Here is a 26,336-nt window from a genome sequence, read left to right as displayed (position 1 = left end):
TAAGGCTGGGTCCCTCCTGAAGTAGGCAGGTAAGTAGGTGAGAAGCAGGAAACCTGAAACAAACCCAAGTGTTTGGATTGGTTAGCCAAACTGATTTTTAGGACAAAGGGTGCAGCAGAACTAGTTACTCTTAGCGCAGGAGAATGTCTGACAAATTGCTTCAGTGCCATCTTTGGAGCATCTTTATTGCACAGGGGTAGGATGCTTAAAGTAATGTCAATATCATTTACAATAATATTACTCTTTACAGTTGGTTTTTAGTTATTGATAACTTGATCCTATCCCCTTAAGTCACATGTCTCTCGGTCCAGCACTCCGATGGGGAGATATTGTCCCAGGAGACCCGACAATGGCAACACCCAGGACAATGTGCAATGCTCCATAATGAGTGTTGTGCAATTAAAAATCAATTATTTTCTGGTACTCAGAAGAGGGTTGTCCTTATTCTTTCTCTTCATTTTTTTTGTGTGTGATGCTGACTGATAATCCTCTGAGCACTTCGTACTTCCTAACAAGGATACAAGAGGCTCAGATATGACCAGAGAAAACTGGGATTCAGTTCCCACTTCAAATATTCCTTGCAATTTCTTCCTGCAACTACTTATGCAATTCCTATTTGTACTGTTCCCCCTCTACTGACACCACCAACTCTCTTCCCCCCCTCTGATCCCAGCTCTAATCCCTGCCATGTCTTCACCATTCCCTCTGACCTTCCTGTCTCTGAGGGAAAACTTATTGTACTCTGCAAGAACCTTACCTTTGTCCCCCACACCTGCCACGCCCTGTGCTCATCTTCTGTCAGCTTAATCTCAGAGCCCACTTCTTTGGCAAGAAATCCCCACCCCGCACCGATGATCCCCTCTGTTGTCTGCAACCCTCTTCCACTACTTGAACACTCTGCTCCGGATCTTTTCATTCTTCATTGCCAACAAGACACCAGCTGGCTTGACTTTAGCGCTCCTCTCTGGTCTTTGAACTTTACCCTCCCTGATGCTCAGTCCCTATACACTTTTATCTCCTGTCAAGAAGGTCTAAAGCTCTCTGCTACTTTCTTGACAAAAGACCTAGCCAATCCTCCTCCACCACAACTCTCTTCTGTCTGGAAGAACTGGTCCTCACCCTCAACGATTGCTGCTTTGAATCCTCTCACTTTCTCCAATCACAAGGGTTAGTCGTCACCTGCCTCAGCTACGTATGCCTGCCTTTTTGTTGGCTTTGTAGAACAGTCCATTTTCCAAGCCTTTCCTGGTAATGGTCCCCAATTCTTTTTACATTACATTGACAACTGCATTGGTGCTGCTTCATGCACAGATGCTGAGCTCGATAATTTCGTCAATTTTGCCTCCAACCTCCACCCTGCCCTTAAATTCACTTGGTTCATTTCTGACACCTCCCTCTCCTTTCTCAATCTCTCTGTCTCCATCTGTGGAGATAAACTGTCCTCCGACATACATCTTTTATAAACCTATTTATTCCCATGGCTATCTTGTCCATACCTCTTCCCATCCTTTCTCCTGTAAAAATGCTTTTCCTTTTTCTCAGTTCCTTTGTCTCCACTGCATCTGTTCCCAGCGTGAGGCTTTCCTTTCCAAGACATCAGAGGTGTCCTCCTCCTTCAAAGAACAGGGTTTCCCTTCCTCCACCATTGATGCTGCCCTCACCTGCATCTCCTCCATTTCGCAGACATCCGTGCTCACCCCACCTTTCTGCTGCCTTAATAGTGACAGAGTTCCTCTGTCCTAACCTACCACCCCAAGAGGTTCTGCATCCAGCACATTATTCTCCGCAACTTCTGCCATCATCGAGGGACCCTATCACCAAACAGATCTCTACCTCCCAACCCCCTCCCATCACTGCAGGGACCACTCCCTTTATCATTTATTTTTCCATTAGTCCCTCCCCATTATTCTCCCTCCTGGCAGTTATTTTCCTTTTATTCATTTCCACTCTCCCTTTCCTCTTCTTCTATTCCCCGCCTCTTACCTGTTCTCCTCACCTGCCTATCAGCTCCCCCTAGTGCCCCTCCTTCTTCCCTTTCTCACATGGTTCACTCTCCTCTCCTATCAGATTCCTCCTTCTCCAGACCTTTAACTTTCCCACCCACCTGACTTCACCTACCGCCTTCCTATTCTGGCTCCTTCCCCTTCGTTTACAGTCCTGATGAAAGGTCTCGGCACAAAATGTCAACTGGTTATTCATCTCAATGGATGCTACCTGACCTGCTGAGTTTCTCCAACATTTTATGTGTGTTACATCTTAAAATAGAGCCTTCCAGACATTAACAGCTTGTTAAGTTCTGTAAGAAATTTACTTTTTCATTTTTTACACTCAATTAGTTTAGGTTTCTGTTTTTTGATTACTGAGCCTCCAACCAATACTAAGTGTCTCTTCAACTCTTCTAATATTTTTGTACATCTGTAGTGAATTCTTCTATAACCTTATATGCTCCAATTAAAAATCAGTTTCAACAGACCCTCCATGCAATTAAGGTCTTTCCTCTTTGGATTGATTTGGTAATTGCCTCTGAAAAATAGTATCCACTCTGAAGTGTTTTAAACTTAACTTTCAGTAAGTGTAAAAGTCTAGTTAAAAGACTCTAACACTAATCTGCAGAAGATCTGTTTGTATTAATTTTGCTTTCTTATTTCTCACTTCTGTGGTATTTACCTTCAGATTTATTGAAATGCTAGGCAATCATTTGCACAATATGATATAATTTTTTTTGACCAATGATGTTTGCACTAAGCTATTAAATGTACTCAATATATGATTTAATGCTTACCGGCTTTTGAGTTCATGCTTACTAACTTTCACTGAAAGTCCTCATTTTACTCCTGCTTACAGGAGTAAAAAGGAGTAAGCTTAAATTTTCTCAACTTTTCAATGGTAGTTTTGTTTTTGAAGTTTAGATGAGGCATAGACTGACTTGAATGGAGAAGGTAGCAATGTTAATAGCGAACAAACAATGACTTTGCTGCCATTCTAACCGAATCCAACAGCACACAAAGTTGTGTTGCCTCCTCCAGGATGGTGCTCAAAAAGTAAAGGCATGCACCTCATTTTGCAAGGCTTCCAAGTTTGAAAATTTGGTTAAGTTCAGGCTCTCAGCCAGGTGGACTCTACAACAGTCATTAATTGCTTGTAGTAACTGAAAAGTAGCAACTTCCGACTACCCTGTTTTGCCTCTTATTAGTTTGTACCCTGTCTAGAATTCCTATTATAGTCTCTGCATCCCTTTTGTTATCTGCTCCTTTGTGACTTTCTTTGAAATTTGTCTTTCTGATTGCTTCTTTCCATCTGCTCTTAGATCTCAATATGTGATTTGGTGTCACGTTTTGAAATATAAATTGTGAAGCACCTTGGGATGTTTCACTGCATTAGAGGCACTACAAAAATGCATATTGTTGATGAAATGTTATATTGCCAATCTGTATGACATAGTGAATGTGCGATCAATGAGATATCAGTGAAATATAACACTAAATAAAACCTTATTCTGATATTGTTCTTGCTGTTTGTTGCCAACAGCACTGAATCAAAGTCATGAGCAATTGTTTAATATGGCAGATGTGCACATTGCCATGAAGGAAAGCCACCTTTCTCGTGCGTTTGGAAAGGTCAACTGCCAGCAAGCCGTGCTTTCTCATGCAGCTCCTAGTTTAAAACAAAGAGCAATAAAGATACTGCACCAGATAAATTGTTAAGTATTGGCACATACTTTATGAGTTTACTTGGACAAATTTGTACAGTGCAGGAAACTTTATGAACTTCCCCAAATGGATATTTGAAGTTATTTTGGTGTCCTTTCTCTCCCTCATTCTGTGCTGTTTTGCATCTTACCTTGCATCGATGTTGCGTTGTATATTGTGCAGCACAATTACACTGATCCCACTGTTTCTGGTTTGTAAGAGTGGGCAAACTGACATGAAAGTGGATCCCTGCTTTTATCACTTCTGTTATTTTGCACTTGGTAGCCAGTACTTTATGAGACAGATCCAGCTCTCTAGACCAGGCAACAAGATTCCTATAAATCAACAATGCTTAAAACGGAAGCACGCACCAAGCAACAAATTTGATACTTTCCCCTTCTCGCCTTGTTAAGGGATATAGTAAATTTTAATTACCCCCATTGGCTCTAAAGCTTGTAATTTAGGAAGCTGAAATTCAGTTTGTGTTCCATTTTAAAGCTAGCTCCAACTCAAATCTATCACAATATACAAAGACAAATCATGAGGTAATGTTAAAAAAAAACAAAATAAAATTGCTAGGATGTTATAGAACCATGCAAATAAAATATATGTGATTGTTTATCTAAAATGTAGCTCAAGCTAGAGTATAAGAAGATCAGATCTCTGTCCTAATGTCTTACCAAATGTCTATAGTTCTAGTATGTAACACACCATCAGTAAGTTAGATTTTTATTGTAATTGCTGAGGGCAATGAGCTCACAGTGCTACTCCTTTCAGTGCAAAACAGCATAATGGCGATTCAATTACTAAAAGTACAATGACTAAATTTAAAATAACATCTGAGTTATTTAGAGTGACATCTAAGTTACAACTGAATTAGAAAACAAACAACTCTTAAAATGGGGCATTGTTCAATTACATGTCAACCCCGCGGAAAAGGCTGTTTTTCAGTCTGGATATCCATGCAGAGATGTTTCTGTAGCTCCTGCTGCATGGTAGGAGATTGAACAGGTGATTATTGGGGTGGGGTAAGTCCATCACAATTTTGCAAGCCTGTCATAGACATTGTGAGTTGTAGGCATGGGATCCAGGGAAGTTTGGCCAGGTGGATTCAGAATAGGCTTGCCTGCAGAAGGCAGAGGGTCGTGGTGGAGGGAGTACATTCAGATTGGAGGGTTGTGACTAGTGGTGTCCCACAAGGATCTGTTTTGGGACCTCTACTCTTCGTGATTTTTATTAACGACCTGGATGTGGGGGTACAAGGGTGGGTTGGCAAGTTTGCAGATGACACAAAGGTTGGTGGTGTTGTAGATAGTGTAGAGGATTGTCGAAGATTGCAGAGAGACATTGATAGGATGCAGAAGTGGGCTGAGAAGTGGCAGATGGAGTTCAACCTAGAGAAGTGTGAGGTGGTACACTTTGGAAGGGCAGACTGCCAGGCAGAGTACAAAGTAAATGGCAGGATATTTGGTAGTGTGGAGGAGCAGAGGGATCTGGGGGTACATGTCCACAGATCCCTGAAAGTTGCCTCACAGGTGGATAGGGTAGTTAAGAAAGCTTATGGGGTGTTAGCTTTCATAAGTCGAGGGGTAGAGTTTAAGAGTCACAATGTTATGATGCAGCTCCTTTAAACTCTGGTTAGGCCACACTTGGAGTACTGTGTCCAGTTCTGGTCACCTCAATATAGGAAGGATGTGGAAGCATTGGAAAGGGTACAGAGGAGATTTACCAGGATGCTGCCTGGTTTAGAGAGTATGCATTATGATCAGAGATTAAGGGAGCTAGGGCTTTACTCTTTGGAGAGAAGGAGGGTGAGAGGAGACATGATAGAGGTATACAAGATATTAAGAGGAATAGGTAGGGTGGATAGCCATCGCCTCTTCCGCAGGGCACCACTGCTCAATACAAGAGGACATGGCTTTAAGATAAGGGGTGGGAAGTTCAAGGGGAATATTAGAGGAAGGTTTTTTACTCAGAGAGTGGTTGGTGCGTGGAATGCACTGCCTGAGTCAGTGGTGGAGGGAGATACACTAGTGAAGTTTAAGAGACTACTAGACAGGTATATGGAGGAATTTAAGATGGGGGCTATATGGGAGGCAGGGTTTGAACATTGTGGGCCGAAGGGTCTATAATGTGCTGTACTCTTCTATGTTCTATGTCTATGTTCTATAGATGGTTTGCATATCAGGTAGTTGTGTTCCAATGATGTTCTGTGCAGTCCTGATCACGCAACATGATTTTTGGTCAATCTTGCTGCAGTAGGTCAGTATACTCTCAGTTACACATCGATAAAAGTTTACCAGTGATTTTGAGGGCAGATTTGTTTTCTTTAAGCTCCTAAGATGGTATACATACTGCTGAGCCTTCATTAAGGAGCTGGTGGTGGTCCAAAAAAGCTCCTTTGTGATGTTTACTTCCAAGAACTTAAAGCTGGAGACCTTTTCCACTGCTTCATTGTTTATGAGTAGTGGAGCTTGTTCATGCCTTCTTGATTTCCTGAAATTAATAATTGATAATAATTTCTTCATGTTTTTTATGTTGAGTGAAAGGTTATGGTTATTGCACCATTTAGACAGTTTCTGCACCTCCTCTCTGTTTGTGATTTCATTGCTATTTACAATGAATCCTGTCACTGCAGTGTTGTCTGCAAATTTGACAATGGAATTGGAGACATAGGCAGGGACACAGGGGTGGAAAGAATGTAAAGGAATGGACTCGGTACACATCCCTGCGGTTCACCGGTGTTCAGGGTCAGGGAGGTTGATGTGTACTTGCCTGGCCTGACTGTCTGGGTGCAATTGGTAAGAAAGTCCAGTATCTAGTTGCAAATTGATGTATCAAGTCCCAGATAATGTTGTTTAATGGTCAACTTCATGGGAAGTGTGGTGTTGAAGGCAAAACTGTAGTCGATAAAAATCATCCTGGTGTAGATGTCCTTGTGCTCCACATTTACACCACACGCTGCATCCGCAAAGTAAACAGCATTATGAAGGACCCCACGCACCCCTCATATAAACTCTTCTCCCTCCTGCCATCTGGCAAAAGGCACCGAAGCATTCGGGCTCTCATGACCAGACTATGTAACAGTTTCTTCCCCCAAGCCATCAGACTCCTCAATATCCAGAGCCTGGCTTGACACCAACCTACTGCCCTCTACTGTGCCTATTGTCTTGTTTATTATTTATTGTAGTGCCTGCACTGTTTTGTGCACTTTATGCGGTCCTGGATAGGACTGTAGTCTAGTGTAGTTTTTGTGTTTTTTCTTACGTAGTTCAGTATAGTTTATGTATTGTTTCATGTGGCACCATGGTCCTGGAAAACGTTGTCTCATTTGTACTATGTTCTGTACCAGCAGTTATGGTTGAAATGACAATAAAAAGTGATTTGACTTGACTTGAGGTATTCCAGTATGATGTGGAAAATGACAGAGATGCTGTCCTCAGTTGATCTGTTTGCCTTATAAACAAACTGGTGCTGGTCCAAAGTAGCATGGATGACGTTCCTAATGTGGAACATAACCAGTCTCTACAGGCACTTGGTGGATATGGGGGTGAGTGCAACTGGTTTGTAGTTGTCGAGGCATGTTACCACTGACTACTTTGGGATTAGTATGATGGTTAATGTTTTGAAGCATGCAGGGACCTCAGCAAGGAACAGAGAGAGGTTATAGATTTCAGTAAAAATCTATGCCAGGTGGTCCTGAGGACCTGGCCAGGTACGCCAACTGGTCCATTTGCATGAGTTGATACTATAAAGCGTACATCTCATCTGGTGAGCTCAGTGTCAGCACTGTGTCCTTCTCAGGTGTCAATTTTTCATTGTTGTCCCTGTCAAACAGAACAGAGAAGTTGTTTCGCTCCTCAGCTAGTGTGGTGTTGCGTTTTGGAGAGCAGGAGATCTTTATAGTCGCTGGTGGACCTGATGCCTTCCCACATGCATCGGGGGTTGGTGGCCTTATTGAAGTGTGTCTCTATCTGTAGTTTGTATCTGTACTTGGCAGTTTTAATGCCTCTTCTAAGGTTTGACTTGGCCTTGCTGTATGGTACAGTGTCATTCAATCTGTAAGCAGCTTCCCGAGCCCTGACCCGCCTTTTATATAGCCTACAGTGCAGTTGGGGAAGGTTATTCAAAATGAATTTCCTGTGCGTTGGACATCACTATTCCAACTGAAACATCTTTTCTCCTATGTATTTTTCCATTCTGTACAGTGTTTGCTTTCCTCAAACTTCCGCTTATCTATGAAGTCATCATTCAATCTTTCAGTGCCCAACAACTTTTCCTGTGGTTATTTGCTGTAGACAATTGTCATCCACGTAACATTAACCGACAATTACTTTGAGTAGTGTAGCAATCAAGTTCTATTTGATAGGCAATTCAAATCAGTAATGCAGACTTCTGGGCTTTGGATGATCGTTCCTAAAAAAGACCTTTCTTATTTCCAGGAAACACTGTGCGTGGACACCGTGAAGCAGAAATTTGTCTCTGCTGGCAGCACGTATTACAGCTCATAACAATGGTATAACAGTGTCTGGTACACACACGATGTTCTGCTTTGAGTCAATGAAACTAAATATCAAGCAGGTATATAATTGGTAGCTTTGTGCAGTTGCCCAAAATAAATTTCTGTTCTGCAAACCGAGATCTAGGAATATCAATGTAGAATTTTGTTAGGGTATTGTGAGAATACAGCTCTGAATGAAGTACTATTTGTCAATTGGATATTACAGCTTGTCTCATCCGTCCCTTGAATGAATACAAATGAACCCAGGACACAGTTTTACGGAAGAAAAATGAGTAATTCCCAGTATTGTGGTCACTCCATTGACATTAATAAAAAAATAACTGAATTAAGGAATGGGTTACATTTTCACAGGGATCCTTAAATTAATTTGGCCCATGAGTCAGAAAATACACAAAAAATCACGCGGTATTGTATTCATACCTCCTCTGATTATCATGAATGTCATCGACAGCACGTAAGACTGATAAGAACAAATACTAAAAGTGGAAAGAGAGAAGAAACTAGTTCTGTTATTCGTAGGGACAAATGTATGCACACAATTTGGACTTTGGAATTTAATATTATGGGAAATCATTCATACGCAGTGGTGTCGATAAGTCGGATATTTGTAACCCAGGAATCGTGTGTATTCTGGTTACTAATGCTGCGTAATTTGTGAAAATTTGCAATGTGGAGATTGGGTGTCATATTTCCATTTCTACAGCAGTGAGTGAACTTCAGGAAGTTTTTAATTATCTGCATGGCAATCTACGACACAAACAACTATGGTAAGTGCTACATAAGTACAACCTCTGGTCTCTAGACATTAATTTAGAAATATTCATTTCAAATGACTGTGCTGCTTATTGATAAGCACTCCTGTACTGGATGCAATAATTTAAGTTCTTTTTTTAAAATGCAGATTTGAATTCTGAGAATGTGCTTATCATCTAATCCCCATGTATGAATGACAACCAAGGACTGTTTAGGCTGAAATATTCCTTCAACAATTCTTAATCATTATGGTTTGTATTCTGAATTCCTACATACTCAATAAAATGATTTTGGAAAAAACAATTGCATTGAAACAAGTCAATTTTGGGCTAAAAACTAAACTGAATGTTGAAGATGATCAGTTTTTATTGGGTTTTATTTGTGAAAAGCAGCCCCTTAGTGTAAATGGTAGGTCACAACTGAACAAATTATATTCATAAATGCAAACGGAATTTTTTTAAAAATCCACCACCACTGAAGAAACAAGGTAGTTTGAAAAATATGCCTCATAAATCTTCATTTATAGTCGATTAAATCATGATTGTAAAATATTAATGAGATAACTGGAATGGCGTAACCACATAGAAATACCTATCAGCGGATTGATCACATTGACAAGTCATACAATCAGTCTATCTGACATTGGTTGTGATAAGACTGAGTCAATGCACAACAAAATTTTCACCAACATGCAGCTAACGCTGTTGGGATTGGCATTTAATGTAATACTTTAGTGGTGAGAAATTGCCTTTGTTGGATGACAACCCATTGGCAGGTGGAGGGTTGAATGGAGACTTTCTACTATTGACCATTTTAGGGTTAACAGCCGAAATGCTGACAAATGAGTTTTCTCGTGCAAAAGGTCTAACTACATATCATACCAAGAATAGTAAAATAATTGTATAGTTACTCCTATTAACCGATAAACTGAAACAGTTGAGCATCTATTCACCAGCTTATTTTAGTTCAGGGGTCAGCAACCTTTTTGCCTCTGTGGACCGGATCGCGTATTAATGAGCGGACGGTGGGCCAGATAAATGCCATAAAAACTTGAAATATGGGAATTATCCATTTAAATACATCTAGTTATGTTTTGCCTCAAATTAATGAATAGCGCATGCTAGAATATCACTTGTGCTTAACCAAGGATGCCAATTAGTAACCAAAGAACTCAGTTTAGTTGCAATTTATTTCAATCAAGGCATCTTTTGAATCTATTAAAAGGACACAAAGAATCTTTAAACATAAAACGTATGAACATGAGGCATTGAATGGTGGTAAATTAAGTATAATAAAAAAGAAAATTTTAATACAAACAGTCACTAAATCAATGTGAAACTTGATGCTGTTTGTTGCTTGAAAGCTTCTCAATATTGTGTGTCAGACTGTTGATGCCAAGAGCAAGACATTATCCAGATGGGCATCAGTCAATCTTGTTCTCAAATGGTTCTTGGTGTGCTTCATTTTTGAAAATAATTGCTCGCACAGATAAAGTGCTGCCAAACATGATGCCATCTTTTTTGCATGGTCCACTAAGTTAGGATGCTTCCCACTTGGATGAATATATTTTCTATAGAAGTCAAGCACTGACACACCTTCGGAATGAAATTTCGATCTCAATATGTCATCACACTGCATCTCAATCAATTCCATTTGAAAAATTTCTGATGCAGTGTCCACTTCCACATCAAATGGAGTAGCAAACAGCTTGAACTCATTTGCATGCAAGCGAAAATCAGCAAAACGAGTTGAAAACTCAATTCTTGGACCTTTGTCTCATTTTCTAGGCAAGTGAGACAAACTGGTTTCCCAGCTTGCTCGATGAAGAAGTAACCTAGTGTCCAAGTGTCTTGGAAATTTCAGCGCTCAGTGTCTACCTTCCTGTGTTTTGCATTTGTTGTCATTGGAATTTTTTTCTTCGATTTTATTTTGAAACACAAGTTATTCAACAAGTATCGTAGCACATGCAAATATCTGGATATTTAGCGTGGATTTCTCGTTAAAACACAGTGACGCTGTTTCTGTTTACAAATTTGAACAATTCCATCTGAAAACCTGCACGTGCATGGAGAGTATCTGATACATAGTAATAAGGTAGTCTGCATTCCCGTCATTCGTATATACCAGTGTTTGGTTTGGAACAAAACGGAATCTGGGGCCAGTGTAACAGGACACCATGCGTGTCCATCAGTGTGGTCGCGTGAAACACTCAGAATCAGGAAAAATTGCTCACGGGCCGGATAAGCATAATATCCCAATATTTGCTCGCGGGCTAGTCAAAATACCGTTGATTACCCCTGTTTTAGGTTAATTCTGAGCATTTATTTACCCATCCTATTAAGCTAATCAGATAAAAAGGGAATGACAGCTTCCCTGTTTAAAATACTTGAAATAAGTCTACAAAAAATGCCTGATCATACGCTAATGCTCATGGTTAGATTTTCTTATTTTGCAGTATAATCAGATTTTAAAAGCTTGTAAGTACATTGCATCATCATCAATGACTATATTCATGGTGTGAGAAAATAAGACTGCCTATGGAAAATCTAAAGGCATTCCAAAGAATTTTTAATTTCCTGAATTGCCTTGTGCTACTATAATTACTACTGCACTATGAATTGTTGTCTCAGTGTTTCATTGTTTCTGAAGATGGGGAACAGTCATTCATCTTGTAACATCAGTAGAGTGAAGAGGCACCTTGAGATTTAACCCCAATGCTTTCCATGCAATAGGATTAGGGGTTATGTCCTGCATATCAAACAATTAAAATTACGTGAACTGATACATGCTTCTCTCCGCCTGCACCTCAGAGGCTGGAACACAAAAATGCGGCTGATGCTGCAAGAGAATTAATGCAAAGCTGAGGTACTGCAATATCGGGAGAGATTCTGTTTTTGCAGGTTCACTGAGGTAGGCCCTCTGTCTCTCTCGATATACTCCCCTCTTCTCTATTCAGCCCATCCTTAAAGCTCAACATCCAAAGGCACTGCACTGTAAATCATGTACTTTAAAGATGGCTACTGTTGGAATATAGCAAATAGCAAAGTTCTCTAACTAGATGTATTTGCTTAGAAGATACTCCTGAGTATTATAATTCACTTTCACAGGTGGATCATGGAGCAATTTAAGAGACAGAGAACGTTGAACTGATGTGATCTGGGGAAATTTAGCAACTAGGCTTCATGTGGTTTTCCAGGTTAGAAACAAATTACAGATCTACTAACCAGACCCCTCAAATCCTGATTCTCTCTTCCATCGATGACTATTTTGGATAATATTTTTTCTACAGTTCTGCTGTGTCTGTTAGCTGTTATTCCTTCCATGCATTCACACCCATGTCAAAGACTTCAGTTTTACACACCTGTTGTTTAAATCCTCAAAATGTAGTCAGTTACAGAGCAAACAAAAGCTCTTTTTTACACTTACATGTATGTGTTGCTTTCATATTGTCTAAGCTCACATCTCTTGAAGTGGATGTGGTCTTCCAGGGGTAACCTGCATATATGGCTAGTGTACGTTTCAATACAAGCACCTTAAACTTTACAGGAACCCAACCTCATATTTTCTGTGTCCATGTCAATAACCTAATAAATTTATGTGCTTAGTAATATACAAAAAATGCTGGAGCAACTCAGCAGGCCAGGCGGCCTCTATGGAAAAGAGTAAACAGTCGATGTTTCAGGCTGACACCCTTCATCGGGACTGGGAAAAAAAGAGATTAGAAGTCAGGGTAAGAAGGTGGGGGGAGGAGAGGAAGACGAACAGGGTAGTAGGTGATAGGTGAAATGAGGAGGGGGAGAGGGGTGAAGTAAAGAGGTGGGAGGTTGATTGGTGAAAGAGCCAAAGGGCTGAAGAAGGAGGAATCTGAGAGCAGGACAGAAGAAAGGGAAGGGGGGAAGAGCACCAGGGGAGCTGATGGGCAGGTAAGGAGATAAGGTGAGAGAGGGAAATGGGAACGGGGAATGGTGAGGGGAGGGGCAATTACTGGCAGTTTGTGAAATCGATGTTCACGCCATCATGTTGGAGGCTACCCAACCTGAGTGCCTGAATGTGGCCTCATCACAGCAGTGGAGGAGGCCATGGACTGCCATGTCAGAATTGGAATGGGAAGTAGAATTGAAATGGGTGGCCACCGAGAGATCCCACTTTTTCCTGGTGGACAAAGTGTAGGTGTTCAGCAAAGTGGTCTCCCAATCTACATCTGGTCTCACCAATATACAGGAGGCCACACTAGGAGCACCAGATGCAGGGAAATGAAATAGAGCCATTTAGTCAAAGCTCAAAGTCAGATGCAGTGTTCAACTTCAGTTACTTTCCTGAAGTCAGCAACATCAGGGAATACATTTCCAAATGATATTTCTAACCAACTGTATATTTACATTCAGACCTAAGTTAGACCACAAGACTAGGAGCAGAATTAGGCCATTCTGCTTGTTGCATCTGCTCACTATTCCATCACGGCTGATTTATTATCCCTCTCAACCCCATTCTCCTGCCTTCTCCTCATAACCTTTCATGCTTTTACTAATCAAGAAACTATAAACCTCCGCTTTAAATCTGCTCAGTGCTGTGGCAATGAATTCCAGAGATTCACCACAGTCTGGCTAAGTAAAGTTCTCCTCGTCTGTGTTCTAAAGGGGCTTCCCTGTATTCTGAGGCTGTGTCTATTGGTCCTAGTTACCACCACTATAGAAACATCCTCTCCACTTCCATCAATCTGGGCAATTTAATATTCAATAGGTTTCAATGAGGTGCCTCTCATCCTTCTAATCTCCAGCAAGTACAGGCACAAAGCCATCAAACGCTCCTCAGATGTTAACCCTTTCATTCCTAGATCATTCTTGTGGATCCTCTCCAATGCCAGCACATGCTTTTTTAAATAAGGGATCCAAAACTGCTCACAGTACATGGTGTTATCATTGCAGAGGACCTGTCCTGGGCCAAGCATGCAAGTGCAATTATGATGAAAGCACAGCAGCGCCTCTACTTTCTTAGACGTTTGTGAAGATTTGCTATGACTTCTAATACTTTGACAAATTTCTGTAGATGTGTGATGGACAGTATATTGACTGGTTGCATTACAGACTGGCATGGGAACACCAATGGCCTTGAATGGGAAATCCTACAAGAAGTAGTGAATATGCCTCAGTCCATCAGCCTACACAGAACGCTGTTGCAGGAAAGTAGCATCTATAATCAGGGGAACCCCACCACCCAGGACATGCTCTCTTCTCACTGCCACCATCAGGCAGAAGGTACAGGAGCCTCAGGACTTACACTAGCGGGTTCAAGAACAGTTATTACCCCTCAACCATCAGGCTCTTAAACCAGTGGGGATAACTTCACTTGCCCCATCACTGAACTGATCCACAACCTAGGGACTCAATTTCAAAGACTTTTCATCTCACATCCTCTATTTATTGCTTATTTATTTAGTATTATTATTCTTTGAACTTTGAAGTGCATTCTGACCAACACAATATAAAGCCTCAGCATCATATCCATGATTTATATTCTAGTCCTCTCAAAATGATTACTAAAATTGCATTTTCCTTCCTTACTATAGACTCAAGCTGCAAGTTAACCTTCAGGGAACCCTTTACAAGGACTTCCAACTTGTTTTTCACCTCTGATTTCTGAATATGCTCCCCACTTAGAAAGTAGTCTGTGCTTTTATTCTTTCTACCGAAGTGCATGACCATACCTTTCTGAACACCTTTATTCCCACTCTTTGCCTCCTGCCAGTCAGCCAGTGTTCTATCCATGCTCGTATCTTTCCTGTAATACCATGGCCTCTTAGTTGGCAGCCTCGTGTGCGGCACCTTGTCAAAGGCCTTCTGAAAATCCAAGTCTACAACTTCCACTGACTCTTCTTTGTCTATCTTTCCTGTTATTTCCTGAAAGAATTACATGAGATTTGTGAAGCAAGATTTCCCCTTAAGGAAACCATATTATGTGCCTCCAATTACTCTGAAACCTCATGCTTAACAATGGGCTCTAACATCTTGGCAACCTAACTGAAGTCAAGCTAACTGGTGTATAATTTCCTGTTTGTTGTTTCCACCCCCCCCCCCACTAAAGAGTGGTGTGACATTTGTAATTTTCCAGTCCTGTGGAAACATTCTAGAATCTAGTGATTCCTTAAAAACCCTTTCTAATGCCTCCACAATCTCTTCAGCTACCTCTTATAACCCTGAAGTGTAGTGTATTTAGTCCAGGTGACTTGTCTACGTTCAGGCCATTCAGTTTCACAAACACCTTCTCCTTAGTAATAGCAACTACATTCAGTTCTGCCCCCTGATATTCTCAAATTCCTTGCATGCTGCAGGTGTCTCCCACAGTGAAGAATGACACAAAATATTTATTAAGTTCATCTGCCATTTCTTTGTTCCTCATTTCTACTACTTCAGCACCTTTTCCTACAGTCTGATGTCCACTCTCATCTCTCTTTTACACTCTTCATATATCTGGGGGAAAAATTGGCATTCTCTTTTATATTATTAGCTAGCTTACCTTAATATTTTTCATCTTTTCTCTCCTTATTGCTTTTTTAGTTGTCTTCTGTTGGTTTTTAAAAGCTTCCCAATCCTCTAGCTTTCTACTAATTTTTGCTTAATTGTATACCCTCTCTTTTGCCTTTATGGTGTCTTTGAATTCCCTTATCAGCCACAGTTGCCTCATCCTCCCTTTTATGTTACATTTTCGCTGGAATGAACCCATCTTGCATCTTCTAATTGCTCCCAGAAACTCCAATCATCATCCCTGCTGGTATCTCCTTCCAATCAGTTTTGGCTAGCCCATCTGTCACGCCCATTCAGTTACATTTCCTCCACTGTAAAACAAATACATTTGATTTTAGCTTCTCCCTCACCAACTGCAGGGTGAATTCTATCATATTGTGATCACTGCCTCCTCAGGCTTTCCTTACCTTCAGCTCCTACCAGCTTCACATCAGGTACAAGACACACTACCCAATCTAGAATTATATTTTCCCCAGTGACTGAACCACAAGTTGTTGTTTAAAAAAAAAGTTCTTCGAGGTATTTTACAATTTACTTCTCTTGGAGTCCAGAACCAACCTGTTTTTCGCAATTTACCTGACCTGCATATTGAAGTCCCACATGGCCATTGTAACATTGCCCTTTTTCTATGCCTTTTCTATTCCATTGTAATTTGTATTCCACATCCTGCGTACTGTTCGGAGGTCTGTATATAACTTCCATCAGTGTGTTTTACCTTTGCTGTTTGTTAACTCTGCCCATAAGGATTCCACATCTCTTAGTCCAGCTCTTTCAAAGGATTTGATTTCATTTTTTACCAGCAGAACCACCCCTCCCCCTGCCCACCTGCCTGTCCTTTTGATACAATGTGTATCCTTTCATGTTAAGCTCCCAACTGTCATCTTCTTTCATACATGACTCATTAATTCCCACAATGTCGTACAAGTTTAAGTTCCAGTTTAATTGTCATTCAGCCATACATGAATACTGTACCCATGAATAGAGCCAAATAAAACAGCATTCCTCCAGGGCCATGGTGCACAACGTAGTGCCAACAGCCATACATAGCACAAGACTCACATTGCACATATAAGGCAGCGGTAACAGCAGTCATAAAAAGTACATTAAAAATATATATAGTCCAAGATCCTGTGGCCATGAAAGTTGCAGCAGTCTGCAGTCAAGCACAATGCATCTTGTCTTCTTTTGAGTGACCACTGGAGGGCAGCACCGACTCCAGCATGAACTCCATGGCACACTGCCTCTGGCGCTCTGGTGGGGCGCACTGACTCCGTCACCTCTCTCCTGGGCGGCTGCCACAGTTTGAGGCCTAGGCCTCACTGCAACCAGGGCCTTGCAGTTCTCCAGCTCTTTGCTAACAAAAGAGTGAATCGGAGTTGCACCATTTGAGGTTCTTGCGATCACAAGTAAAGCAACTGAGGTGATCACTTACTGGTAGCTTGCACAGCCTCGTCTCTCATAGGCAGCAGCACAATCTGCACCAAGTCCAACTCCTTCAATTTCTCCATCAACGAGTAACTCACTGATGGGTAACACCTGCAGTACTTTAAGTTCTTAATGTCCAGCAGGGTCTTGCAGTCATAAATTATACATTTTTAAAAAATAACAACTTTTGTTGGTCCCGGAGAAGCTGCTGCATCTGAGCATGCCGCTATCATACCAGATGCTTACTTGCTAATTTCTAACTGTGGTACAAGATCATCTAGCTTGTACCCCATACTGAGTGCATTCAAATGTAACGCTTTCAGTCCTGCATTCATCATCTTTTTCTATTTTGTCTCCATGGGACCTGAAGTTAGAATCTAATCCATTCTAAACTTTTTGTCTCCTCACTAATTCTGAAGGCTTTCATAACCTCTCCTGCACTCTCCTTCCCTTTTAATTTATGCTCACTTTTCCAAACTGCAGAAACGCCAACCCTCCTCTCCCCTCCCCCCGCCGCACTAGTTAAAGCCCTGTCCATTCCATAGCCTCAGTCTCACTCACCATTATTCTTTGTCAGTCAGGACTAGCGAATACATTTGCAAACATGGCACTGTTGTATGCATCACATACACAGTACAGTACAATTTGCACATGCTGAGAGTTATTCAAGCCGTTCACACAACCCAAACAGATTGCATGACACCCACCAGCTTGATTCCCTGTCTAGTTGGACAGGGTGATAAACAACTGGCAGCCAACTGCATGGGTGGGATGGGTCCATCTTCATATCCAAACCTCATGAAGAAGTTTATGCTGGCAGTTGTTGCAATGATCTTTGCTGAGAGCATGGCCAGCATCAGGTTTAAAACCAATGCATTCCTCATTGTTCTGGTCATTGTTTACACACTCCGCCACTCCTTATTCCACTCACTCTAATACGTTATAAGTTGCAATAGCATTAGCACTATATTTTTGTCTCACCACTCAAAGGATTATGTTAGTTTCTTTTGCATATTAGCCACATGCCATTTGTTTTCAGATATTCTACAGCAGCTGAAACACTAAAATTGTTCATAATGTATTGGATATATTGGTGATGTGATCTTCATGGGTGGAGATACAGTTAATATGGGTTTGCAATCAGGATGGTGAAAAGAAGCTACAGACTTCTGCTCCAGAGGACTTGGGTGAGGACTGCGATAGAGCAGTCTTTGTAAGTGGGCACAATGAACCACCTGGTGCTCTGGGAGTCATGTGATAATCCCGAATCCAATATCAAGAAATACAGAAGAGCCCATCACCTACATGGCTGGTGTTGAATGTGGAACCCATCATCTCCCATTGTGATTCAGCATTTGTTAGCTGATGTTGCAGATTGTACTGTAGCACAAATAATAGTCGTCCAGTACTTATGTATTTGTTGAGATACAGTAGGGAACCCCTGATTTAACTCTCGACTAATCATAGGACAATTTACAATGACAAATCAACCTACCAATCGTACATGGGGAGAACATACAAACTCCTTACAGACAGTGGCGGGATATGAACTCGCATCACTGGAACTGTAAAGCGTTGTGCTAACCACTTTGCTGTTGTGCCACCCTATCATCTAGGGTCTTGCACAAGGAGCAATTATCATGCAAGATGAGTCTGTTGGTTTCAGGTTCAGAGACCTGCTGTCTGACTGTGAGTTACACTGTGCAAGGAGATTTCCTGTTGTCACCATGGTTCAATAAGTGATCAGATTAGATTATGAGGACACTCAGTCCTCATTTATTGTCATTTAGAAAGGCATGCATGCATTAAGAAATGATACAATGTGCCTCCAGAGTGATATCACAAAAAAAACAAGATAAGCCAAAGACTAACACTGACAAGACCACATAATTATAACATATAGTTACAGCAGTGCAAAGCAATACCATAATTTGATAAAGAGCAGACCATGGGAACGGTAAAAAAAAAAGTCTCAAAGTTCCGATCGACTCCCGATAGTCCCTGATAGCAGGCGGCAGAAGGGAGAAACTCTCTCTGCCATAAACCTCCAGGCACCAACAACTGTCGATGCATTGGAAGCACCCAACCACAGCCGACTCTGAGTCCATCCGAAAACTTCGAGCCTCCGACCAGCGCTTCAACACCGAGCACCATCTCTGCTGAGCGCTTCGACCCCGTCCCATGAGGTACCATATCAGACAAGAGTCATTTACTTAAGGAGCAAAATTTCTGATGTCCTTTCTTTGTAAGATGCTCTTCATCTTTCTATCACTGTAAGTCAACTAGTGCCCTTTAGGTTATCCGGTAGCAAAACAACACGCCCAAACTGCTGCTGTTGGTCCTTCTTACTCAACCGTCCCTACTTTATTCCCTTGTAGCCAGCTAACCAGTCAGCATAGACTGTAGCCCTTAGCCCTATATGTTAAAGCTTGTCCTTCAAGGCACCTGTAGTCTTCACTGAAAGTGAGAAGTTCTGCCACCACTATGATAATACAACATCGGAACGCAAAGAAGGGCAAAAATCTAGTGAATAAGGGAGATTAACTCCACTTTGCACATTATTTCTTGGCTTGGAGTGTTTGATTTATAAAAGCTATTTCTTACCATTCTAATGAAGCAACCATGGCAGTGTGGTGGAATTTTTTCTGCAAAGGTTGATGTCAGATATGGTCAGCTCACACATAACAATGACGAAGGGTTCCAGCCCGAAACGTCGACTCATCGTTTCTAACTGATGCTGCCCGACCTGCTGAATTCATCCAGCGTACTGAAAGTGCTGCTCGTCATGCATAACAATGCTGTCTAGTTTGTCTCCTCCTTGCTTAGCCATCTTCTCAATATAAGTTCAGTTCTTAGCTGCTCATAAAGACTGTCTTTTCCTGTTGTTAAGATCACCACAGATCTTCACATCTACCAAGTACAACAACTTCCTTCCATGATTGTTCAGCTGGTAGAGAGTTTTTATTGTATTACAATGGATTATTATATCGCATTTCTTTTCAAAGACTTTCATTGCATGCGGCTTGGTTTCTTGTGCTTGTACATATCTGTGTAACACAGCAAATTACTGCAGGATGCTGTAATTCCAGTCATTGATCTGATTAGCTGGTTCTGGTCCCATATCAATTGAACGTTGCAGCAATAGAAATTTTCTCCGTTCCAGTACAGAGCAGAGCTGACATGTAGCCCCTGCAAAGTAATTCTGGCAAAGCCTGCTGGTTTCTGGCAAGTGAATGAAATGTAGTAAGCTTGCTTTGATTACAGCATCTCAATGGTTGCTCTGTGTAAGAGTGGATGTCAATCTCTGAAATATCATAAATATTTTTATGTCTATCCTGGAAGGAGCTGGATATATAATGTTTCATTACTGTGATTGACTGACACTTATGCTGTTCTTGCTCAGAAATCATATTTGTAACTTGAGCAGTTGACCATCTTCAGTGAGTTTATCTTTAATGAAAAGCAAATATCTTAATGTTCCTTGCAGAGGTTAGGTCGAGAGGCTCCCTGAATATCGTATTAATTTGGCCTCTTATAAAGTGGTATTCTTCTCCTGAACCATCTACAAATACCCTTTGCTTGGGCAATAAGTCATGCCTTATTGCTAGGGCAATTTCACAGATTCATCGATACAAAATCAACAATGTATCCTTCAGTGTTTGAGCCCATTCCATCTATTTCTTTGACTAGAAATGACTACAAGTTTAAATACATGTAGAAACTTGGAATAGAGAGCAGAACAATAAATGACAAATCAGATGACCCCTTTGCGTAGAGCTGGTGGTAAATGTATTTTCAGCTCTGTATGTTTAAGGTGTAACGTGGCACTCAGCAGGTCGGTCAGCATCTGTGGAGGCAAAGGGATGGTTGATGTTTCAGGTTGTGACCCTGTATCAGGACTGAGAGTGTAGTGGGCATATTGTCAGTACAGAGAGATGGGAGAGAGGGTTAACACAAGGGTAGGTAGGTGGAGCCAGGAAAAGGGGGAGATGCCAGAGACACTGTGGGTGATAAGTAGAAATGTAAGGAGAGAGGGGCGGAAAAAAGGGGGTTTGAAACCTGGTAGGGATTGGGTTGGAGGTAGAGACTAGATCATGATGAGTGAAGCCACGAGGCTGTAGTTGCTGGAATCAGGTATGTAAGGAAGTTGATAAGTGGAACTAGATAAGGGAGGGGTCGTGGGCAGATGACACCAGTTGGAGACTGGGCTGTGCAGACCCATTTAGTATGATGTATAACTGCATTGTAAGTACATGGTATAACCAGGTGAGGAAGGGGAGGAAAACTGAATGGCAGGAAGGTGTGCTTTGGAGAAACGTGCCAGATCAGGAGAGACAAAGGAGCACAAGGAATGTGAGTTACATGAAGTCAGAATATTTAATGCCTGTATCATCGGTTTGTGGACTGCCCCGGTGAAACCTGTTGTTCCTCTAGTTTGTGTTTGGCCTCCCCCAGAGTGGCAGCTTGATGTGGGAAGGGGAAAGGGAGTTGAAAGGGCTTGCAACAGGAGCTTGAAGTGGCCATTGCAGACAGAGAGCAGGTACTCTCCAAAACGGTGTGTAATCTACGCTTGGCCTTGCTCTTGTAGAGGAGGCTGCATGGAGAGCACCAAATGCAGTGCGAGTTTAGAGTCGGTGCATGCGAGTCTTTGGCTGACATGGAAAGGCTGCTTCAGTTCCTAAGGAAGCAGGCGTAAGGACAGGTTTTGCACCTTCATGTAACTATATGGAGAAATGCCAAGGAATGGAAAGGTATGGGTGGGGTGGGATGGACAAAGCAGGTAGACATGGAGAGACTGTTTGCTGAGGAAAGTGCCAGAGAGGACAAGATGTGGTTGATGGTGGGATCCTGTTGCAGCTGGCAGAAATGATGAAGGATGATGTGCTGGATGTGGAGGCTGATTGGGTGAGAGGTGAGGATCAGAGGAACTTTTATCCCTGTTACATCTGGAGGAAGATATGGTAAAACTATAAGACATAGGAGCAGAATTAGGTCATTCAGCCCATCGAGTCTGCTCCACCATTACATGATGGCTGATCCTGGATCTCACTCAACCCCATACACCCGTCTTCTCGCCATATCCCTTGACGTCCTGACCGATCAGGAAACGATCAACTTCCGCCTTAAATATACCCACGGACTTGGCCTGCACTGCAGTTTGTGGCAGAGCATTCAACAGATTCACTGCTCTCTGGCTAAAAAAAAATCCTCCTTACCTTTGTTCTAAAAGGTCGCCCCTCAATTTTGAGGCTATGCCCTCTAGTTCTGGATACCCCCACCATAGGAAACATGCTCTCTGCATCCACCCTATCTAGTCCTTTCACTACTTGGTAGGTTTCAGTAAGATTCCCCCCAATGCATTCTTCTAAATTCCAGTGAGTACAGGCCCAAAGCTGCCAAACGTTCCTAATATGTTAACCCCTTCATTCCTGGAATCATCCTCGTGAACCTCCTCTGGACTCTATCCAATGACAACACATCCTTTCTGAGATATGGGGCCCAAAACTGTTGACAATACTCCAACTGCAGCCTGACTAGTGTCTTTCAAAGGTTCAGCATTATCTCCTTGCTTTTATGTTCTGTTCCCCTTGAAATAAATGCCAATGTTATACCAATGCCAACAGAGCAGAAGTCTGGAAAATGGGCGCTATGTAAATGAAGGCTGCACCAGCTACAGAAGAGGTGAAGCCATGTTCCCTGAAAGCAAACATTTCAGATACCCTTGAGAACAACTGAAGCAGGGTCACAACCTGAAACATTGACTATCTCTTTACTGCCACAGACGCCACTTGGTCCACTGAGCTTTTCTGGTGATTTGTTTCTTTCTGAAGAGTGAGGGATGACATCCTTACAAGAGGTTGAGTGGAAGGAGGTATTGTCAGAATAGCTGTGAGAGTCAGTGGGTTTATTCTATTTTGAGTGTTAGCAGATAATTTGCTTTCTGAGACAGAGGCAGAGACCCAGAAAGGACAGACAGGTATCAGAATTGTCCTGAGTGAAATCGAGGGCTGGCGGAAGTGATGAAATTGATCATTCTGCTTATGTGCAGGAAGCAGCACCAATGCAGTCGTTGATATTGTGGAGAAAGAAGTAGGGAATGCTGCTAGAGTAGGTTTGGAACAAGTTTGATCAAAGTAGCTATAAAGATAGGTGTGGCTATGGCAGATGAATGTTAGAGCAAGGGAGCTGCTTGGATCTTTATTACAGAAAGAAGTGGAGAGCCGGAAGATGTACGGCACCTGAAAGAGGATGAATGTGTATAATGGCTGGATGCACATTGGGAAGATGAGGCAATGGGGCTGTGATGGGAATGGAGAAAGGAAGACAAGATGGAATCGGGGTACGAGGAGATAAGAAGGGCAACCCCTAGGTATAAAAGGGTCTTTTTCTGTTTAGTAGGTTGTAATGAGTGTCACAATAATGGGTGCTGAGGCTTCACCTCTTTGCAATTTATATAAATGGCTTGGATAGAATGACCAAAGGTACGGTTATGAAGTTTGTTGATGACACAGCGGGTAGGAAAGAAAGCAAGTTATGATGAAGACATATGGAGACTACAAAAGCAAATATATTAACTGAGTGGAGTAAAATATGGAAAACAAGAAATTATCCAGTTTGGTAGGAAAGCTAAAACAAACAGCGTATTATTTTTCACTGCATATTCCAGGAATATAGGAAAAAGTAGAGAAGGTGTGAAACTGAATTTCAAGAACTATACTGGAACCCTGATGGTAGGAGTATGAAATGAAGATTGACCAATGCCTAGGGAATTTGTCTCTGGAAATGAAAAGATTGACAAGTGTACCAAGATAGCTCTTTAAGATTGTGAGCTAACTTGATGAGATGGGCAGAGTATATTCTTAGTGACAAGTCAGAGCGATCAGTGGGTGAGGTGAGGTGGTCAATTAGAAATAAATGGGAATTTTTTGGAGAATAGGGTGTTGTGATACGTATTAGGCAGGTATTGGAGATTAAGGATTCAAAGGATTCATCCACAGTTGGGGACGTGTGTTGGTTAGATTTGATAGTTCATGAAGTGGTGTAATCCTGCTGTTTTGGCAGAGCTGCTGTCTGTTCTGGATTCATGGCTTCAGGGATTATCAGTATCATTCCAATATGTTCCTTTGAGTGATCATGGGCAAGGGATTCCCAGGAATTAGTGGGTATGATTTGAGGCACATCCTTGGATAGTTTCCTTTGTCTGCCAATATTTTTTTCCCTTCTGAAAACTGGGTGGGCTATGTATGAATGATGTAGCCCACCCAGTGTTGCCCACTAAGAATAACAATGGCCTTAATACTGTGGGTATTGGTCTGGGAGAGGGCACCATATGGTTTGCTTGGTTTTACAGTGAGTCCGAAAGAATTTGATGAATTAGCATTAGTGATATTTTCCCAGTGCCTCGAGATGCTGACTATAGTTAGCCCAGGCCTCAAAGCATTTTAAGAAGGGAGGGATTACTGCTGTCAAAGACCTTGATCCAGGTCTGAAGCTTTAATGTTCAAATAGCATGCTCAATCAATCAAAGTCTTTGCTGGTGTGTTAAAGGAAATAATGCATTTCGTCCTCAATACATGTCTTCACTGAGATATTGCTCCCAAAGTATTGGAAGCAGACTATATTTCTGCCATGAATCTTTTGTTATTGTTGGAAGGCTATGGTGCAGCAGAGGCAACTTGATAGGAAAAAAAGTTTGTCCTTGGAAAGCTAAGTACAAGACCGAACCTATCATATTTCAATGAATGTTTCGGCAGTGGAATCAGCCTAAGTCCATGCAAAATCAAGCATCACTGAGGCACTGCAGCTTTACTGCAAAGTTGTGTTACCTTGGTTCTGGTGTGTAGGTATTTTAAACAGAACAGCTTTCCACTAGTTCTGTAGATTGACTTTATTATCAATGGCGAAAAGAATACATCCAAGGGGAAGGTAGATTTATGGAAGATGGAAGAAGGAATAAAAGGAAATGGTGAAGCGCTGAAGTGAGGTGGGACAACAGTTGGACAGTGCAGAAGTGAAAGCCTGTATCTGTTGAGCTGCTTATCAGATAAGTGCCTACATGAATTATATGTTAACATGCTTTCTTTTTGTTTCTATCCCTCTTCCTCGTCCCATTCTGTTTCAAATTATGCAGGAGTTATGCCAGTTCCAGAGCAGCCATCTGCATCTGAGAAAAATAACTTGCTGAGCCCGATGCTGACTGCTTCCAATGGAGATGGCTCTGAGCCAGAGACCACTTCTGCTATTCTGGCTTCAGTCAAAGAACAGGTAGGTGCCCTTGTTTAACCCTCTTAAATATGCATCATGCCGACTGCCAGACTGTTTGTGTGTCCTTGGAGTCATTCACCAGGAAAACAGAATAAGCGAATCCCACTCTTGAGGACTGTCTAATATGAAAGCTCTATTCAAAGACACTGAGAAGCGAGAGTCACCAATCCTCAGATTGTCCTGGAATATGCAGTAAATAAGGACCTAATGTTTAGGTTACTACTGTATGTAAGATTTTTATAAAACCGAAAGGACATTAATTCTCTTTATATTCCTGGAGCTTATTTGCTTTAAGAATTTCAAAACTTTGGGAGTGGTGTGGTAGCAGGTGTTATCTGACTGATATTCGCAAATATCTGATAGGACAAAGTACTGTCTGTTTGATTTCCAATTGGCATCAGAAGATGGCTCTTTGCAATGATGGATGTTTTGGACAGCCGATAATGGCTAGGGGCAGAACATTTGGAGACTAGAGCTCTCCAGGAATACATTGACAATCCTAAATATAGCAGATAAATGCTTTCATGTTGAGAAGTGATTGTTTGACTGGTAGTTTCAATCGGCAAGTATGAACAAATGCTTATTTGATTTTACTCCAGAAATGTAGCAATACATTTGGGTTGTCAGAGTGAGCAGAAAGATACTTATATCACAGAGTTTTCTTCTGAATTGTTAAAACTACGTGAATAAAACCTCTGGAGGTAATCTGTTTGTTTTGGATTTTGATGTTCTGGAAAAAGAAACAAATTATTTAGTTAAGATTTAGCTTTGTGAAATCAGTTTTTAGATTCATTTTTATGTCTGCCTGGATACAAATCTCTGTAGTGTATTCTTCAAGAGCACGACTCTTTTTCAACTCATTTCTAAAATAACTATTATTTGTATTTTTGATGTCCTTCAGTTTAGCTTGCCAAAATTCTAAAGAAACGTGGAATGGACTAATCAACTTTTTGTTAGGTTATGAAGATCCTATTGTCAATTTCTTCTGATTTAGTATTGCAGATCTTCCATGTAAATTCCATGACATTTCAGTGGCAACCATAAGTAATATTCATTGTGAGATTTGTTCTCTAATGCACATATTACACGGGACAACAAAGATTTTGCTTCCTGAATACCTTTAGGTGTATCTTATGTATTTTGGGCTACTGATCATGAAAA

General features: G+C 41.4%; 1 long non-coding RNA gene across 1 annotated transcript in view; it reads left to right on the top strand.

Annotated features, from left to right (window-relative positions):
- Nucleotides 1-26,336, top strand: part of LOC140212557 (uncharacterized) — a 485,064-nt gene that overhangs the window by 458,208 nt on the left and 520 nt on the right. The window contains exon 4 of the long non-coding RNA XR_011889745.1: nt 25,042-25,175. This is a non-coding gene — a long non-coding RNA (uncharacterized lncRNA). The remainder of the gene's footprint in view (nt 1-25,041; nt 25,176-26,336) is intronic.

Source organism: Mobula birostris, chromosome 19 (genome assembly GCF_030028105.1).
Source record: "Mobula birostris isolate sMobBir1 chromosome 19, sMobBir1.hap1, whole genome shotgun sequence".
NCBI lineage: Eukaryota > Metazoa > Chordata > Chondrichthyes > Myliobatiformes > Myliobatidae > Mobula > Mobula birostris.
The sequence above is the reverse complement of the archived record's forward strand: the minus strand, read 5'-3'. Positions and strand labels throughout refer to the sequence as shown.